The sequence below is a fragment of the Pleurodeles waltl genome, chromosome 6 (assembly GCF_031143425.1).
Source record: "Pleurodeles waltl isolate 20211129_DDA chromosome 6, aPleWal1.hap1.20221129, whole genome shotgun sequence".
NCBI classification, from domain to species: domain Eukaryota; kingdom Metazoa; phylum Chordata; class Amphibia; order Caudata; family Salamandridae; genus Pleurodeles; species Pleurodeles waltl.
In genome coordinates this window covers 1,714,074,991-1,714,090,096 of record NC_090445.1, presented here as the reverse complement: position 1 = coordinate 1,714,090,096, position 15,106 = coordinate 1,714,074,991, and the positions used below count along the sequence as shown (strand labels likewise).

The window sequence follows — 15,106 nt, the reverse complement described above, 5'->3', positions numbered from 1 at the left end:
GATCTGTGCGCCCAGCAATTCTTTGGGGACTGTACTCCTGGCAAGATAACTCTGGGGGTTAATGCTCCTGTTGCAGACATCTGTGCACAAAGCAACTTTTAAGGGATAATAGTACTCCTGGCAAGATAACTCTGGGGGTTAATGCTCCTGCTGCAGAGACCTGGGCGCAAAGCAACTTTTAGGGCATAATAGTACTCCATGCAAGATAACTCTGGGGGTTATTCTCCTGCTGCAGAGATCTTTGCTCAAAGCAACCTTTATGGGACAGTACTCCAGGCAAGATTCCTCTAGGGGTTCATGTTTCTGCTGCAGAGATCTGTGCGCCCAGCAAATTCTTGGGGACTGTACTCCTGGCAAGATAACTCTGGGGGTTAATGCTCCTGCTGCAGAGATCTGTGTGCAAAGCAACTTTTAGGGGATAATAGTACTCCAGGCAAGATATCTCTGGGGGTTAATGCTCCTGCTGCAGAGATCTTTGTGCAACGCAGCTTTTTTGGGGACAGTACTCTTGTCAAGATACCTCTGGGGCTTAATGCTTCTGCTGCAGAGATCTGTGCGCAAAGCTAACATTTAGGGGTTAATACTACTCCTGGCAAGATACATCTGGGGGTTAATGTTCCTGCTACAGAGTTATGTGCGCCCATCTACTTTTAGGGGGGACTGTACTCCTGGCGAGATAACTCTGGGGGTTAATGCTCCTGCTGCAGAAACCTGTGCACTCGGCAACGTTTAGGGAACTGTATTCCTGGCAAGTAAGCTCTGGTGGTTAATGCTCCTCCTGCACAGATCTGTACGCAAAGCAACTTTTAGAGAATATTAGTACTTCTGGCAAGATAACTGTGGGGGTTAATGCTGCTGCTGCAGAGATCTGTGCGCGCAGCAACTTTTAGGGGACTGTACTCCTGCAAGATAACTCTGGGGGTTAATGTTCCTGCTGCAGAGATCTGTGCGCAAAGCAACTTTAAGGGGATATTAGTACTTCTGGCAAGATAACTCTGGGGGTTAATGCTCCTGCTGCAGAAATCTGGGCGCAAAGCAACTTTTAGGGGATAATAGTACTCCTGGCAAGATGACTCTGGGGTTAATGCTCCTGCTGCAGAGATCTGTGCGCAAAGCAACCTTTAGGGGATATTATTACTTCTGGCATGATAACTCTGAGGGTTAATGCTCCTGCTGCAGAGATCTGTGTGCAAAGCAACTTTTTGGGGATATAAGTACTCCTGGCAAGATATCTCTGGGGGTTAATGCTCCTGCTGCACAGATCTGTGCGCAAAGCAACTTTTAGGGGATATTAGTACTCCAGGCAGGATAACTCTGGGGGTTAATGCTCCAGCTGCAGAGATCTTTGCTCAAAGCAACTTTTATGGGACAGTGCTCCAGGAAAGATTCCTCTAGGGGTTAATGCTTCTGCTGCAGAGATCTGTGCGCCCAGCAACTTTTTGGGGATTGTACTCCTGGCAAGATAACTCTGGGGGGTTAAAGCTCCTGCTGCAGAGATCTGTGCTAAAAGCAATTTTTAGGGGATATAAGTACTCCTGGCAAGAGAACTCTAGGGGTTAATGCTTCTGCTGCAGAGATCTGTGCGCCCAGCAACTTTTTGGGGATTGTACTCCTGGCAAGATAACTCTGGGGGTTAATGCTCCTGCTGCAGAGATCTGTGCGCAAAGCAACTTTTAGGGGATAATAGTACTCCAGGCAGGATAACTCTGGGTTTTAATGCTCCAGCTGCAGAGATCTTTGCTCAAAGCAACTTTTATGGGACAGTACTCCAGGAAAGATTCCTCTAGGGGTTAATTCTTCTGCTGCAGAGATCTGTGCGCCCAGCAACTTTTTGGGGATTGTACTCCTGGCAAGATAACTCTGGGGGGGTTAAAGCTCCTGCTGCAGAGATCAGTGCTAAAAGCAACTTTTAGGGGATAATAGTACTCCTGGCAAGAGAACTCTGGGGGTTAATGCTCCTGCTGCAGAGATCATTTGTGCGCAAAGCAACTTTTAGGGGATAGTAGTACTCCTAGCAAGATAACTCTGGGGGTTAATGCTCCTGCTCCGGAGATCATCTGTGCGCAAAGCAACTTGTAGGGGATAGTAGTAACCCTGGCAAGATAACTCTGGGGGTTAATGCACCTGCTGCGGAGATCATCTGTGCACAAAGCAACTTTTAGGGGATAGTAGTACTCCTGGCAAGATAACTCTAGGGGTTAATGCTCCTGCTGCGGAGATCATCTGTGCGCAAAGCTAACTTTTAGGGGTTAATACTACTCCTGGCAAGATACATGTGGGGGTTAATGTTCCTGCTACAGAGTTATGTGCGTGCGGCAACTTTTAGGGGACTGTACTCCTGGCAAGATAACTCTGGGGGTTTATGCTCCTGCTGCAGAGATCTGTGCGCAAAGCAACTTTTAGGGGATATTAGTACTTCTGGCAAGATAACTCTGGGGGTTAATGCTCCGGCTACAGAGATCTGGGCGCAAAGCAACTTTTAGGGGATAATAGTACTCCTGGCAAGATAACTCTGGGGTTAATGCTCCTGCTGCAGAGATCGGTGGGCGCCGCAACTTTTAGGGGACTGTACTCCTGGCAAGATAACTCTGGGGGTTAATGCTCCTGCTGCAGAGATCTTTGCGCAAAGCAGCTTTTAGGCTACAGTACTCCTGGCAAGATACCTCTGGGGGTTAATGCTTCTGCTGCAGAGATCTGTGTGCAAAGCTAAAATTTAGGGGTTAATACTACTCCTGGCAAGATACATCTGGGGGTTAATGTTCCTGCTACAGTGTTATGTGCGCCCAGCAACTTTTAGGGGACTGTACTCCTGGCAAGAAAGCTCTGGTGGTTAATGCTCCTTCTGCAGAGATCTGTACGCAAAGCAACTTTTAGGGGCTATGAGTACTTCTGGCAAGATAACTGTGGAGGTTAATGCTCCAGCTGCAGAGATCTTGGCTCAAAGCAACTTTTATGGGACAGTACTCCAGGAAAGATTCCTCTAGGGGTTAATGCTTCTGCTGCAGAGACCTGTGCGCCCAGCAACTTTTTGGGGATTGTACTCCTGGCAAGATAACTCTGGGGGGTTAAAGCTCCTGCTGCAGAGATCTGTGCTAAAAGCAACTTTTAGGGGATATAAGTACTCCTGGCAAGATAACTCTGGGGGTTAATGCTCCTGCTGCAGAGATCTGTGCGCAAAGCAACTTTTAGGGGATAATAGTACTCCAGGCAGGATAACTCTGGGTTTTAATGCTCCAGCTGCAGAGATCTTTGCTCAAAGCAACTTTTATGGGACAGTACTCCAGGAAAGATTCCTCTAGGGGTTAATTCTTCTGCTGCAGAGATCTGTGCGCCCAGCAACTTTTTGGGGATTGTACTCCTGGCAAGATAACTCTGGGGGGGTTAAAGCTCAGGCTGCAGAGATCAGTGCTAAAAGCAACTTTTAGGGGATAATAGTACTCCTGGCAAGAGAACTCTGGGGGTTAATGCTCCTGCTGCAGAGATCATTTGTGCGCAAATCAACTTTTAGGGGATAGTAGTAATCCTGGCAAGATAACTCTGGGGGTTAATGCTCCTGCTCCGGAGATCATCTGTGCGCAAAGCAACTTTTAGGGGATAGTAGTAACCCTGGCAAGATAACTCTGGGGGTTAATGCACCTGCTGCGGAGATCATCTGTGCACAAAGCAACTTTTAGGGGATAGTAGTACTCCTGGCAAGATAACTCTAGGGGTTAATGCTCCTGCTGCGGAGATCATCTGCGCGCAAAGCTAACTTTTAGGGGTTAATACTACTCCTGGCAAGATACATGTGGGGGTTAATGTTCCTGCTACAGAGCTATGTGCGCGCAGCAACTTTTAGGGGACTGCACTCCTGGCAAGATAACTCTGGGGGTTTATGCTCCTGCTGCAGAGATCGGTGGGCGCCTCAACTTTTAGGGGACTGTACTCCTGGCAAGATAACTCTGGGGGTTAATGCTCCTGCTGCAGAGATCTTTGCGCAAAGCAGCTTTTAGGCTACAGTACTCCTGGCAAGATACCTCTGGGGGTTAATGCTTCTGCTGCAGAGATCTGTGTGCAAAGCTAAAATTTAGGGGTTAATACTACTCCTGGCAAGATACATCTGGGGGTTAATGTTCCTGCTACAGAGTTATGTGCGCCCAGCAACTTTTAGGGGACTGTACTCCTGGCAAGAAAGATCTGGTGGTTAATGCTCCTTCTGCAGAGATCTGTACGCAAAGCAACTTTTAGGGGCTATGAGTACTTCTGGCAAGATAACTGTGGAGGTTAATGCTCCAGCTGCAGAGATCTTTGCTCAAAGCAACTTTTATGGGACAGTACTCCAGGAAAGATTCCTCTAGGGGTTAATGCTTCTGCTGCAGAGACCTTTGCGCCCAGCAACTTTTTGGGGATTGTACTCCTGGCAAGATAACTCTGTGGGGTTAAAGCTCCTGCTGCAGAGATCTGTGCTAAAAGCAACTTTTAGGGGATATAAGTACTCCTGGCAAGATAACTCTGGGGGTTAATGCTCCTGCTGCAGAGATCTGTGCGCAAAGCAACTTTTAGGGGATAATAGTACTCCAGGCAGGATAACTCTGGGTTTTAATGCTTCAGCTGCAGAGATCTTTGCTCAAAGCAACTTTTATGGGACAGTACTCCAGGAAAGATTCCTCTAGGGGTTAATTCTTCTGCTGCAGAGATCTGTGCGCCCAGCAACTTTTGGGGGATTGTACTCCTGGCAAGATAACTCTGGGGGGGTTAAAGCTCAGGCTGCAGAGATCAGTGCTAAAAGCAACTTTTAGGGGATAATAGTACTCCTGGCAAGAGAACTCTGGGGGTTAATGCTCCTGCTGCAGAGATCATTTGTGCGCAAATCAACTTTTAGGGGATAGTAGTAATCCTGGCAAGATAACTCTGGGGGTTAATGCTCCTGCTCCGGAGATCATCTGTGCGCAAAGCAACTTTTAGGGGATAGTAGTAACCCTGGCAAGATAACTCTGGGGGTTAATGCACCTGCTGCGGAGATCATCTGTGCACAAAGCAACTTTTAGGGGATAGTAGTACTCCTGGCAAGATAACTCTAGGGGTTAATGCTCCTGCTGCGGAGATCATCTGTGCGCAAAGCTAACTTTTAGGGGTTAATACTACTCCTGGCAAGATACTTCTGGGGGTTAATGTTCCTGCTACAGAGCTATGTGCGCGCGGCAACTTTTAGGGGACTGCACTCCTGGCAAGATAACTCTGGGGGTTTATGCTCCTGCTGCAGAGATCTGTGCGCAAAGCAACTTTTAGGGGATATTAGTACTTCTGGCAAGATAACTCTAGGGGTTAATGCTCCAGCAACAGAGATATGGGCGCAAAGCAACTTTTAGGGGATAATAGTACTCCTGGCAAGATAACTCTGGGGTTAATGCTCCAGCTGTAGAGATCGGTGGGCGCAGCAACTTTTAGGGGACTGTACTCCTGGCGAGATAACTCTGGGGGTTAATGCTCCTGCTGCAGAGATCTTTGCGCAAAGCAGCTTTTAGGGGACAGTACTCCTGGCAAGATACCTCTGGGGGTTAATGCTTCTGCTGCAGAGATCTGTGTGCAAAGCTAAAATTTAGGGGTTAATACTACTCCTGGCAAGATACATCTGGGGGTTAATGTTCCTGCTACAGAGTTATGTGCGCCCAGCGACTTTTAGGTGACTGTACTCCTGGCAAGAAAGCTCTGCTGGTTAATGCCCCTGCTGCAGAGATCTGTGCGCAAAGCAACTTTTAGGGGATATTAGTACTTCTGGCAAGATAACTGTGGGGGTTAATGCTCCTGCTACAGAGTTATGTGCGCCCAGCGACTTTTAGGTGACTGTACTCCTGGCAAGAAAGCTCTGCTGGTTAATGCCCCTGCTGCAGAGATCTGTGCGCAAAGCAACTTTTAGGGGATATTAGTACTTCTGGCAAGATAACTGTGGGGGTTAATGCTCCTCCTGCAGAGATCTGTGCGCGCGGCAACTTTTAGGGGACTGCACTCCTGGCAAGATAACTCTGGGGGTTTATGCTCCTGCTGCAGAGATCTGTGCGCAAAGCAACTTTTAGGGGATATTAGTACTTCTGGCAAGATAACTCTAGGGGTTAATGCTCCAGCTACAGAGATATGGGCGCAAAGCAACTTTTAGGGGATAATAGTACTCCTGGCAAGATAACTCTGGGGTTAATGCTCCAGCTGTAGAGATCGGTGGGCGCAGCAACTTTTAGGGGACTGTACTCCTGGCGAGATAACTCTGGGGGTTAATGCTCCTGCTGCAGAGATCTTTGAGCAAAGCAGCTTTTAGGGGACAGTACTCCTGGCAAGATACCTCTGGGGGTTAATGCTTCTGCTGCAGAGATCTGTGTGCAAAGCTAAAATTTAGGGGTTAATACTACTCCTGGCAAGATACATCTGGGGGTTAATGTTCCTGCTACAGAGTTATGTGCGCCCAGCGACTTTTAGGTGACTGTACTCCTGGCAAGAAAGCTCTGCTGGTTAATGCCCCTGCTGCAGAGATCTGTGCGCAAAGCAACTTTTAGGGGATATTAGTACTTCTGGCAAGATAACTGTGGGGGTTAATGCTCCTGCTACAGAGTTATGTGCGCCCAGCGACTTTTAGGTGACTGTACTCCTGGCAAGAAAGCTCTGCTGGTTAATGCCCCTGCTGCAGAGATCTGTGCGCAAAGCAACTTTTAGGGGATATTAGTACTTCTGGCAAGATAACTGTGGGGGTTAATGCTCCTCCTGCAGAGATCTGTGCGCGCGGCAACTTTTAGGGGACTGTACTCCTGGCAAGATAACTCTGGGGGTTAATGCTCCTGCTGCAGAGATCTTTTATCAAAGCAACTTTTATGGGACAGTACTACAGGCAAGATTCCTCTAGGGGTTAATGCTTCTGCTGCAGAGATCTGTGCGCCCAGCAATTCTTTGGGGACTGTACTCCTGGCATGATAACTCTGGGGGTTAAAGCTCCTGCTGCAGACATCTGTGCACAAAGCAACTTTTAAGGGATAATAGTACTCCTGGCAAAGATAACTCTGGGGGTTAATGCTCCTGCTGCAGAGATCTGTGCGCAAAGCAACTTTTAGGGGATAATAGTACTCCATGCAAGATAACTCTGGGTGTTAATGCTCCTGCTGCAGAGATCTTTGCTCAAAGCAACTTTTATGGGACAGTACTCCAGGCAAGATTCCTCTATGTGTTCATGCTTCTGCTGCAGAGATCTGTTCGCCCAGCAAATTCTTGGGGACTGTACTCCTGGCAAGATAACTCTGGGGGTTAATGCTCCTGATGCAGAGATCTGTGTGCAAAGCAACTTTTAGGGGATAATAGTACTCCTGGCTAGATAACTCTGGGGTTAATGCCCCTGCTGCAGAGATCTCAGTGCAAAGCAGCTTTTAGGGGATAATAGTACTCCTGGCAAGATAACTCAGGCAATTAATGCTCCTGCTGCAGCGATCTATGCGCAAAGCAACCTTTAGGGAACTATACTCCTGGCAAGATAACTCTGGGGGTTGATGCTCCTGCTGCAGACATCTGTGCGCAAAGCAACTTTTAAGGGGTAATAGTACTCCTGGCAAGATAACTCTGGGGGTTAATGCTCCTGCTGCAGAGATCTGTGTGCAAAGCAACATTTAGGGGCTAATAGTACTCCAGGCAAGATAACTCTGGGGGTTAATGCTCCTGCTGCAGAGATCTTTGCGCAAAGCAGCTTTTATGGGACAGTAGTTCTGGCAAGATACCTCTGGGGGTTAATGCTTCTGCTGCAGAGATCTGTGTGCAAAGCTAAATTTTAGGGGTTAATACTACTCCTGGCAAGATACATCTGGGGGTTAATGTTCCTGCTACAGAGTTATGTGCGCCCAGCAACTTTTAGGGGACTGTACTCCTGGTGAGATAAATCTGGGGGTTAATGCTCCGGCTACAGAGACCTGGGCGCAAAGCAACTTTTAGGGGATAATAGTAACCCTGGCACGATAACTCTGGGAGTTAATGCACATGCTGCGGAGATCATCTGTGCACAAAGCAACTTTTAGGGGATAGTAGTACTCCTGGCAAGATAACTCTAGGGGTTAATGCTCCTGCTGCGGAGATCATCTGTGCGCAAAGCTAACTTTTAGGGGTTAATACTACTCCTGGCAAGATACATCTGAGGGTTAATGTTCCTGCTACAGAGTTATGTGCGCGTGGCAACTTTTAGGGGACTGTACTCCTGGCAGGATAACTCTGGGGGTTAATGCTCCTGCTGCAAAGATCTGTGCGCAAAGCAACTTTTAGGGGATATTAGTACTTCTGGCAAGATAACTCTGGGGGTTAATGCTCCGGCTACAGAGATCTGGGCGCTAAGCAACTTTTAGGGGATAATAGTACTCCTGGCAAGATAACTCTGGGGTTAATGCTCCTGCTGCAGAGATCAGTGGGCGCAGCAACTTTTAGGGGACTGTACTCCTGGCGAGATAACTCTGGGGGTTAATGCTCCTGCTGCAGAGATCTGTGCGCAAAGCAACTTTTAGGGGATATTAGTGCTTCTGGCAAGATAACCCTGGGGGTTAATGCTCCTGCTGCAGAGATCTGTGCGCAAAGCAAATTTTAGGTGATATAAGTACTCCTGGCAAGATAACTCTGGGGGTTAATGCTCTTGCTGCAAAGATCTGTTCGCAAAGCAACATTTAGGGGATAATAGTACTCCATGCAAGATAACTCTGGGGGTTAATGCTCCTGCTGCAGAGATCTTTTATCAAAGCAACTTTTATGGGACAGTACTCCAGGCAAGATTCCTCTAGGGGTTAATGCTTCTGCTGCAGAGATCTGTGCGCCCAGCAATTCTTTGGGGACTGTACTCCTGGCAAGATAACTCTGGGGGTTAAAGCTCCTGCTGCATACATCTGTGCACAAAGCAACTTTTAAGGGATAATACTACTCCTGGCAAAGATATCTCTGGGGGTTAATGCTCCTGATACAGAGATCTGTGCGCAAAGCAACTTTTAGGGGATAATAGTACTCCATGCAAGATAACTCTGGGGGTTAATGCTCCTGCTGCAGAGATCTTTGCTCAAAGCAAGTTTTATGGGACAGTACTCCAGACAAGATTCCTCCATGGGTTCATGCTTCTGCTGCAGAGATCTGTGCGCCAAGCAAATTCTTGGGGACTGTACTCCTGGCAAGATAACTCTGGGGGTTAATGCTCCTGATGCAGAAATCTGTGTGCAAAGCAACTTTTAGGGGATAATAGTACTCCTGGCTAGATAACTCTGGGGTTAATGCTCCTGCTTCAAAGATCTGTGCGCAAAGCAACCTTTAGGGGATATTATTACTTCTGGCATGATAACTCTGGGGGTTAATGCTCCTGCTGCAGAGATCTGTGTGCAAAGCAACTTTAAGGGGATATAAGTACTCCTGGCAAGATAACTCTGGGGGTTAATGCTCCTGCTGCAGAGATCTGTGTGCAAAGCAACTTTTAGGGGATAATAGTTCTCCAGGCAGGATAACTCTGGGGGTTAATGCTCCAGCTGCAGAGATCGTTGCTCAAAGCAACTTTTATGAGACAGTACTCCAGGAAAGATTCCTCTAGGGGTTAATGCTTCTGCTGCAGAGATCTGTGCGCCCAGCTACTTTTTGGGGATTGTACTCCTGGCAAGAACACTCTGGGGGTTAATGCTCCTGCTGCAGAGATCTGTGCTAAAAGCAACTTTTAGGGGATAATAGTACTCCTGGCAAGAGAACTCTGGGGGTTAATGCTCCTGCTGCAGACATCTGTGCGCCCGGCATCTTTTAGGGGACTGTATTCCTGGGAAGATAACTCTGGGGGTTAATGCTCCTGCTGCAGAGATCATCTGTGCGCAAAGCAACTTTTAAGGGATAGTAGTAACCCTGGCAAGACAACTCTGGGGTTTAATGCAGCTGCTGCGGAGATCATCTGTGCACAAAGCAACTTTTAGTGGATAGTAGTACTCCTGGCAAGATAACTCTAGGGGTTAATGCTCCTGCTGCGGAGATCATCTGTGCGCAAAGCTAACTTTTAGGGGTTAATACTACTCCTGGCAAGACACATCTGGGGGTTAATGTTCCTGCTACAGAGTTATGTGCGCGCGGCAACTTTTAGGGGACTGTACTCCTGGAAAGATAACTCTGGGGGTTAATGCTCCGGCTACAGAGATCTGGGCGCAAAGCAACTTTTAGGGGATAATAGTACTCCTGGCAAGATAAATCTGGGGTTAATGCTCCTGCTGCAGAGATCTGTGGGCGCAGCAACTTTTAGGGGACTGTACTCCTGGCAAGATAACTCTGGGGGTTAATGCTCCTGCAGAGGTCTCAGTGCAATGCAACTTTTAGGGGATAATAGTACTCCTGGCAAGATAACTCAGGCAATTAATGCTCCTGCTGCAGAGATCTATGCGCAAAGCAACCTTTAGGGAACTATACTCCTGGCAAGATAACTCTGGGGGTTAATGTACCTGCTGCAGAGATCTGTGCGCCCAGCAACTTGTAGCGAACTATAGTCCTGGCAAGATAACTCCGGGAGTTAATGCTCCTCCTGCAGACATCTGTGCGCAAAGCAACTTTCAAGGGATAATAGTACTCCTGGCAAGATAACTCTGGGGGTTAATGCTCCTGCTGCAGAGATCTTTGCGCAAAGCAACTTTTAGGGGACAGTACTCCTGGCAAGATACCTCTTTGGGTTAATGCTTCTGCTGCAGAGATCTGTGTGCAAAGCTACATTTAGGGGACTGTACTCCTGGTGAGATAACTCTGGGGGTTAATGCTCCTGCTGCAGAAACCTGTGCACCCGGCAACTTTTAGGGGACTGTATTCCTGTGAAGAAAGCTCTGGTGGTTAATGCTCCTTTTGCAGAGATCTGTACGCAAAGCAACTTTTAGGGGATATTAGTACTTCTGGCAAGAAAACTGTGGGGGTTAATGCTCCTGCTGCAGAGATCTGTGCGCGCAGCAACTTTTAGGGGACTGTACTCCTGGCAACATAACTCTGGGGGTTAATGCTCCTGCTGCAGAGATCTGTACGCAAAGCAACTTTTAGGGGATATTAGTACTTCTGGCAAGATAACTGTGGGGGTTAATGCTCCTGCTGCAGAGATCTGTGCGCGCTGCAACTTTTAGGGGACTGTACTCCTGGCAAGATAATTCCTGGGGTTAATGCTCCTGCTGCAGAGATCTGTGCGCAAAGCAACTTTTAGAGTATATTAGTACTTATGGCAAGATAACTCAGGGGGTAAATGCTCCGGCTACAGAGATCTGGGCGCAAAGCAACATTTAGGGGATAATAGTACTCCTGGCAAGATAACTCTGGGGTTAATGCTCTTGCTGCAGAGATCTGTGGGCGCAGCAACTTTTAGGGGACTGTACTCCTGGCAAGATAACTCTGGGGGTTAATGGTCCTGCTTCAGAGATCTTTGGGCAAAGCAACTTTTAGGGGGTAATAGTACTCCAGGCAAGATAACTCTGTGGGTTAATGCTCCTGCTGCAGAGATCTTTGCGCAAAGCAGCTTTTAGGGAACAGTACTCCTGGCAAGATACCTCTGGGGGTTAATGCTTCTGCTGCAGAGATCTGTGCGCCCAGCAAATTTTTGGGGACTGTACTCCTGGCAAGATAACTCTGGGGGTTAATGCTCCTGCTGCAGACATCTGTGTACAAAACAACTTTTAAGGGATAATAGAACTCCTGGCAAGATAACTCTGGGGGTTAATGCTCCTGCTGCAGAGATCTGTGTGCAAAGCAACATTTAGGGGACTGTACTCCTTGTGAGATAACTCTGGGGGTTAATGCTCCTGCTGGAGAAACCTGTGCACCCGGCAACTTTTAGGGGACTGTATTCCTGTCAAGAAAGCTCTGGTGGTTAATGCTCCTTCTGCAGAGATCTGTACGCAAAGCAACTTTTAGGGGATATTAGTACTTCTGGCAAGATAACTGTGGGGGTTAATGCTCCTGCTGCAGAGATCTGTGTGCAAAGCAACATTTAGGGGACTGTACTCCTGGTGAGATAACTCTGGGGGTTAATGCTCCTGCTGCAGAAACCTGTGCACCCGGCAACTTTTAGGGGACTGTATTCCTGTGAAGAAAGCTCTGGTGGTTAATGCTCCTTCTGCAGAGATCTGTACGCAGAGCAACTTTTAGGGGATATTAGTACTTCTGGCAAGATAACTGTGGGGGTTAATGCTTCTGCTGCAGAGATCTATGCGCATGGCAACTTTTAGGGGACTGTACTCCTGGCAAGATAACTCTGTGGGTTAATGCTCTTGCTGAAGAGATCTGTGCGCAAAGCAACTTTTAGGGAACTATACTCCTGGCAAGTTAACTCTGGGGGTTAATGCTCCTGCTGCAGAGATCTCAGTGCAAAGCAACTTTTAAGGGATAATAGTACTCCTGGCAGAATAAATCAGGCAATTAATGCTCCTGCTGCAGAGATCTATGCGCAAAGCAAACTTTAGGGAACTATACTCCTGGCAAGATAACTCTGGGGGTTAATGCTCCTGCTGCAGAGATCTGTGCGCCGAGCAACTTGTAGGGGATAATAATACTCCAGGCAAGATAACTCTGGGGCTTAATGCTCCTGCTGCAGAGATCTTTGCGCAAAGCAACTTTTAGGGGACAGTACTCCTGGCAAGATACCTCTGGGGGTTAATGCTTCTGCTGCAGAGATCTGTGTGCAAATCAACTTTTAGGGGATAATAGTACTCCAGGCAAGATAACTCTGGGGGTTAATGCTCCTGCTGCAGAGATCTTTGCGCAAAGCAACTTTTAGGGGACAGTACTCCTGGCAAGATACCTCTGGGGGTTAATGCTTCTGCTGCAGAGATCTGTGTGCAAAGCTAAATTTTAGGGGTTAATACTACTCCTGGCAAGATACATTTGGGGGTTAATGTTCCTGTTACAGAGTTAAGTGCGCCCAGCAACTTTTAGGGGACTGTACTCCTGGCGAGATCACTCTGGGGGTTAATGCTCCTGCTGCAGAGATCTGTGCACCCAGCAACTTTTAGGGGACTGTATTGCTGGCAAGAAAGCTCTGGTGGTTAATGCTCCTTCTGCAGAGATCTGTACGCAAAGCTACTTTTAGGGAACTATAATCCTGGCAAGATAACTCTGGTGGTTAATGCTCCTGCTGCAGAGATCTGTGCGCAAAGCAACTGTTAGGGGACTGTACTCCTGGCAAGATAACTCTGGGGGTTAATGCTCCTGCTGCAGAGATCTGTGCGCCCAGCAACTTGCAGGGAACTATAGTCCTGGCAAGATAACTCTGGGAGTTAATGCTACTGCTGCAGACATCTGTGCGCAAAGCAACTTTTAGGGAACTATACTCCTGGCAAGATAACTCTGGGGGTTAATGCTCCTGCTGCAGAGATCTGTGCGCAAAGCAACTTTTAGGGGATATTAGTACTTCTGGCAAGATAACTCTGGGGGGTAATGCTCCGGCTACAGAGATCTGGGTGCAAAGCAACTTTTAGGGGATAATAGTACTCCTTGAAAGATAACTCTGGGGTTAATGCTCCTGCTGCAAGATCTGTGGGTGCAGCAACTTTTAGGGGACTGTACTCCTGGCAAGATAACTCTGGGGGTTAATGCTCCTGCTGCAGAGATCTGTGCGCAAAGCAACTTTTAGGGGATATTAGTGCTTCTGGCAAGATAACTCTGGGTGTTAATGCTGCTGCTGCAGAGATCTGTGCGCAAAGCAACTTTTAGGGATCTATACTCCTGTCAAGATAACTCTGGAGGTTAATGCTCCTGCTGCAGAGATCTCAGTGCAAAGCACCTTTTAGGGGATAATAGTACTCCTGGCAAGATAACTCAGGCAATTAATGCTCCTGCTGCAGAGATCTATGCGCAAAGCAACCTTTAGGGAACTATGCTCCTGGGAAGATAACTCTGGGGGTGGACGCTCGTGCTGCAGACATCTGTGCGCAAAGCAACTTTTAAGGGATAATAGTACTCCTGGCAAGATAACTCTGGGGGTTAATGGTCCTGCTGCAGAGATCTGTGTGCAAAGCAACTTTTAGGGGGTAATAGTACTCCAGGCAAGATAACTCTGGGGGTTAATGCTCCTGCTGCAGAGATCTTTGCGCAAAGTAGCTTTTAGGGGACAGTACTCCTGGCAAGATACCTCTGGGGGTTAATGCTTCTGCTGCAGAGATCTGTGTGCAAAGCTTCATTTTAGGGGTTAATACTACTCCTGGCAAGATACATCTGAGGGTTAATGTTCCTGCTACAGAGTTATGTGCACCCAGCAACTTTTAGGGGACTGTACTCCTGGCGAGATAACTCTGGGGGTAAATGCTCCTGCTGCAGAAATCTGTGCACCGGGCAACTTTTAGGGGACTGTATTGCTGGCAAGTAAGCTCTGGTGGTTACTGCTCCTTCTGCAGAGATCTGTACGCAAAACAACTTTTAGGGGATATTAGTACTTCTGGCAAGATAACTGTGGGGGTTAATGCTCCTGCTGCAGAGATCTGTGCGTGCGGCAACTTTTAGGGGACTGTACTCCTGGCAAGATAACTCTGGGGGTTAATGCTGCTGCTGCAGAGATCTGTGCGCAAAGCAACTTTTAGGGATCTATAGTCCTGGCAAGATAACTCTGGAGGTTAATGCTCCTGCTGCAGAGATCTCAGTGCAAAGCAGCTTTTAGGGGATAATAGTACTCCTGGCAAGATAACTCAGGCAATTAATGCTCCTGATGCAGAGATCTATGCTCAAAGCAACCTTTAGGGAACTATGCTCCTGGCAAGATGACTCTGGGGGTGGACGCTCCTGCTGCAGACATCTGTGCGCAAAGCAACTTTTAAGGGATAATAGTACTTCTGGCAAGATAATTATGGGGGTTAATGCTCCTGCTGCAGAGATCTGTGCGTGCGCCAACTTTTAGGGGACTGTACTCCTGTCAAGATAACTATGGGGGTTATTGCTCCTGCTGCAGAGATCTGTGCGCAAAGCAACTTTAAGGGGATATTAGTACTTCTGGCAAGATAACTCTGGGGGTTAATGCTCCGGCTACAGAGATCTGGGCGCAAATCAACTTTTAGGGGATAATAGTACTCCTGGCAAGATAACTCTGGGGTCAATGCTCTTGCTGCAGAGATCTGTGGGCGCAGCAACTTTTAGGGGACTGTACTCCTGG

At 47.8% G+C, this 15,106-nt stretch overlaps 1 protein-coding gene across 1 annotated transcript in view; it reads right to left on the bottom strand.

Annotated features, from left to right (window-relative positions):
• The window catches only part of LOC138301433 (class I histocompatibility antigen, Gogo-OKO alpha chain-like), a 425,484-nt gene that overhangs the window by 283,166 nt on the left and 127,212 nt on the right, over positions 1 to 15,106 (bottom strand). The window lies entirely within an intron of this gene.